Source organism: Pseudorasbora parva, chromosome 11 (assembly GCF_024679245.1).
Source record: "Pseudorasbora parva isolate DD20220531a chromosome 11, ASM2467924v1, whole genome shotgun sequence".
NCBI lineage: Eukaryota > Metazoa > Chordata > Actinopteri > Cypriniformes > Gobionidae > Pseudorasbora > Pseudorasbora parva.
In genome coordinates, this window is record NC_090182.1 from 43,314,383 (window position 1) to 43,319,981 (window position 5,599).

The window sequence follows — 5,599 nt, forward strand, 5'->3', positions numbered from 1 at the left end:
ACACATCTGCCTGGACTTAAAAATGACTAACATTTATTTAGGTGATAAAACACTTATGATAATATTTTGTAATTATCATTTAAATCTAACATTTGTTTTAATTGTGTCTCATTAAAAGCATGTTTATCAGGCATTTTGGGAGACACAAATTATATTTTAATATTCCTATGAAATATTTGATATTATTATGAAAATGTTGCAAACTACATTATTACACTTGTTTTTATTTATTTATTACAATTTATCCCAAGAACACATTGTATCTAATTATCCAATTAGATACAATCCAGATACCAAAACAATGTTACTGCAGGGCCGGGCACAGACATTTTGAAGGGCAGTGGCCCAAACCAAAAAAGGGGCACTATAAGGGGGTTGAATATCATCTTAATACAGAGAATGAATAACAAACCTTTTTACAATCATACTGTAAATACAACTGTTAGGCTTTAGAGCTAATTTAATTTACGTTATTGTATTTATGCTTCCAAAAGTTGATTCTGCGATAATTTGATCCCTTTCTTTCTATTGAAGAATTAAGTACCAAATGAGAATCACTAAAATGATTGGATATATTTTGAAACAAAGGTCTTGTTTATGATTTTTGTAAATCATACACAACAGTTTTTCAATAACAGAATATGCAAAATATTTGGGGTAAAAGGCATATTTAACATGATAATAAAAAGCTGACTTTAACATTTGTTGACCTGACATGGTTTGGATTCATATTAAGTTGGGTGTCCACCTCAGAGATAATCATCATATTTATATAATAAAAATATGATAATCATATCATTCAAATATATTTAGTTGTTACTAGCCTACTGTAAAGCTTTATTAAATTATTATGGGACCTCATTCAGTTTTTCAGATTATTTATTTAAAAAATAGTTTCTGTATTTTAAAATATATTTTTATATTAACATTTTATTATTTACTAAACAATAATACATTATTTTATTCCTCAAAATAAACAGAAAATACTGCAAACTTTGCTAAAAAGATTTTTTTTACATGAATATAAACTTAGACATGATTACCAGCACATTTTTATTAGGGTATGGGGTACTTAGGGTGTGCCTTTAGCCCCATTATACCCTGATACAATTTATATTTATAATAGCCTTTTTTTTTATTGTGTATACAATTAATATGGTCTTCATAAAATATAAATATGACGTATGTTATAGATTTAATGTTATGTTATAGTAGTATGTTAAAGTATTAACTCATAAAAGTATTATAATCGGAAATATATTTTACAGGAGTTAAAAAGTGACACACTGTCAGCTAAATATTTAGTATACAGCAAGGGCGTAGGTTTGGTCTCAGCTTTGGTGGGGACATCCCACCAGGTTTGCCCAGATTATTTAGTCTATTATTTATTACTGAGTATGGAAATGCAACATAGTTTAGGAATGAACGATTATTAATTTATGAGGCTTTTCAGCCCAATCCAGTACCATAATAATAGTAAAAGACAAAATACTCTTTAATTGTCAAGTTCATAAATGATTTTCAAAACTGATTTGGAAAAAAAAACACAACATGCACACAAAATTACTTATTTTCAATATAAAAAATGATTGTGGACTGGATTTATTATCACATCTTATCACATTATTGAGCATGTCAAAGATTAGTAACAACTTTAGATTTGATGCATTGTTAGTTTTTGTACAGGATCAGTTTTTGTTTCTCCCTCATTCACTGTTCGTGGCTGTTTTTGCCTCATAGACTTCCATTATAACCACATCTTTTGATTTTAAAGCCATAATGCTATATAATCATGCACAATCACTTTTTGAAATATTGAAAATAAGTTATTTTGTTTGTACGTGTTTTTTTTTCCAAACCAGTTTTGAATCAGTTTTTGAAAATCATTTATGAACTTGGCATTTAAAGAGTGATAGTAGTGATAAGAGTGACAATTAATCAAGGACAACAGCTCAACAATAAACATGGAATCAAGTAGGCCTGTAAGCTTGCAACAGAACACATTTTATATTAATTTACATTTGATTATTTTATTTATTTCTAAAGAACTCTTTAGTAGCCTATTTTGGTGCACTTTAAAGGGATGGCTCACCCAGGAATAAAAATCCTGTCATCATTTACTCGCCATCATGATGTCCCAAACCTGTATGAGATTTTCTGTTCTGCTGAACACAAAAGAAGATTTTAAAGGAAGTTTGTAACCAGGCTGCTTTGGGGGCACCATTTACTTCCATGGTAGGAATTCAACATAACAAAGAAATGTATAATGGTTTAAAAAGGAAATTGACAGATTTTTCATTTTTGGGTGCACTGTCTCTTTAAGCAGTCATTTTGAACCAGTAACCACTTTACTGAAAAAAATGTTCTGAAATTCAAACATTAAATTAAATTTTCTTTATTAATTTACTATTATGACTATATTATTATGCAATTATTTGTCACATTTTTATCTAAATATTTTTTAAATGTCAAACTTTAAATGACAGGGTTATTTATTATTAATATAGCCTATAGCTAAGTAATAAATTAATAACATTAATTAGGCTATAATCTATTAACTAACTGGTCTAATGACTAGAAAAATAAGTCTGCCAAGCTTTGATAATGTATGGAATATTATATTAATATATTATCCATTAAAAAAACAATAGGCCTACCTAGAAGCACGGATGTGTCCGTCATCGCTGCTGCTTTCAGTCAGACAGTCTGAGACACTGAAATGCTTCTCTGCAAAGGGTGCAGTTTATCTTAGGTTCATCGTAAGTTACTGGACAGACCCACTGATACCTTTTTTTCTATTCAGCACTATATCTGGAAATCCTCTTGCGTTTAAATGGTGGACGCGAGCTCGACATGTTTTTAAAAAAGCGCGCAAGTTTACAGCGCATGTTCTCGAGACTCCGTCGCTATGGCAGCAAAGCCGCTAAAACCCAATCTTGTGCATCGCGTCCAGTATTGGTTTGATACGGCGGGACGCGTCATTTTGCTTGTAAATACGGGAAGATACGGAATCGATCCATATAGCAGCACGAAGGAGTTTGCTAAAATATTGGTGGGGACAATTTTGCCATCTTAAAATATTGATTGGGACTAGTACCTAGCGTCCCCCCCTAAACCTACGCCCATGGTATACAGTAAGTGATGATATAGGCCTACACGCTGGCATGCTGGAGCTTTGAATCTATGTTTGCACTGTTGAAACAAACTACCAAACTACTAATTCCGTGAATCAACCACAGTCTGTAATGTGGATTGTAGTTTGTTATATGGGACAATAATAATGGGACAACCCGTTGATGGGACAACATTCTGGAATTGTCTTCTCCACAGAGAGCAGACAGCCACAGACTTTAAGCCAGGGGTCCCCAATCTCGGTCCTGGAGGGCCACTGCCCTGCAGAGTTTAGCTCCAACCCCAATCAAACACACCTACAACAGCTAATCAATGCTAATCAATGCATTTATAGGCATCGATTAGCTTTTTCAGGTGCGTTTGATTGGGGTTGGAGCTAAACTCTGCAGGGCAGTGGCCCTCCAGGATCGAGATTGGGGACCCCTGCTTTAAGCTATGCTTTGGAGAAAGCGGGAAAACACGTAACGTATTCGTGGAATTAGTGGATTTTTAGCGGACCAGAACGATTTTATGCGGGAATCCTCTGGGGGTGAAGAAAGGAAGTAGGGCAAGAGGGGCACCTTATTCGACGAGGGCAGAGGGGCAGTGGCTCTAGCCACCAGGCCATTCTCCTGTGCACGACCCTGGGTTACTGTAGAGAGATCCTCCTATGGGAAGGGCAACCATACCTGACTGCTGCAGAAGCATCCAATTACGCCAAGTCTGGGTAGACAGACAGAAGCATGCAGTTAATGCACGATAAGACCAAGTCCTTCATGCGCTGCTGTTCTCCAGTAAGTATAGTCGCTTCTTGTGTGGCAAGCTGGGCAAAGCTGGTGGAACTCTCCACTAGTAACCTATTGTTCTCGGTCATCAGAGACATGGACAGCTCATGAATTGCCCAATACACTCATAGTGAGGTACTGTAAGTCAGGAAAAGGACGATCAAGGAGGCGGTGACTAACACATGCCATAATCATGCACCTGTGACAAGCCTGACACACACCCATGAACTCCCATGAAAAAAAAAGAGCTGGTCGCTCTTCTGGAAAGCATTGGTCCTGGCTATACATGTCTGTAAGGCACGGACAGGACACAGAGCATTCAGCCTCTGATCCTCCGCAGAGTAAAAAGGTGGCGTGTCAAAAGCAGAACGCTCCAACACCTCAGATGTAAACGCAGGAAAGCCTTTAGGCATAAAAGCCGGAGTAGGCTTAAGGAAAACCTTATCTCCACAGAGAGAATTCAGTGCATGAGGAATGAACCAAGAGTGCATGATGCTCACTGACACGTTTAGCTGATGCCAAGAACAAAGCCATCTTGAAACCTCTCAAAAGTATATAGTGACAGAGCCTTCAGCCCCACAGAGAGGTCCTATTCAGGAACAGTTCTCTTAGAGACTGGCAAAGAATTCCGGGCGCCCTTCATAAATCTGCGGATTAGAGGATGTTGCCCAACCGTTGAGCCCTCAAAGCCCATGACAAGCAGAAATAGCCACCAGGTAGACCTTGATAGTGAAAAAGGGCCTGCTCTTATCCCCAAGGTCTTGGATGAAACAAAATACCAGGAGCTGAGCACTGATATCATGAGAGACTATGCGCATCACACCTCCCTTCAAACAAGTCTAGAAACAGCCCTGCCATTCTGTAAAGAAGCAACCACATGTGGGGGAAGCCCCAATTAGTTTAGGTTTGTTACCTGTCCAGGTGTGGGTGATACATCTCCATGTTCACTTGAGTCTGTGCGGAGGGGAAGCCACCACAACTGAGCATATAACAGAGGGATTATCTCTGCCAGCCATGGTGTTTTGGGAATCCAGGGTAGTATTAGAATGAGACAGGCCCATCTCTAGACTCTCACCCTGGCCAGTGTGGGAATTATCAGGCACAGGGAAGAAAAATCATAGCTACAGCAGCACTTTGGGCCATGGGTGGGCCAGTGCATTCATACCAAGGGGCACATTCACATCCCTTAGCGTGAAGAACACAGGACACTGGCCATTTTTGTGTGAGGCGACTTGATGAAAACCTGCTCCAGAGCGCTCTGGACCTCAGACTAGGGCGAAGGCTCACCTTTCAACAGGACAATGACCCTAAGCAGTAAGCAAAGAGCCAAGATAACAAAGGAATGGCTACGGGATAACTCTGTGAATGTCCTGGAGGGGCCCAGCCAGATTTAAACCTGATTGAACATCTCTTGAGATCCAGCCTGATGGAGATTGAGAGGTCCTGCAAAGAAAAATGGGAGAAACTGCCCAAAAATAGGTGTGCAAAGCTTGTAGCATCATACTGAAAAAGACTTGAGCGCCAAAGGTGCTTCAACAAGGTATAAGGCAAAGGCTGTGAATACTTTTTATTTTATTATTTTTTTTATATAGAACGTTGTCATTATGGGGTATTGTTTGTAGAATTGAGGAATTTTTTTTACCTGTGATTACTTTCCAGATGCACTGTATATTACAGACCAAAGAAATAGATTTGGAGAAAAC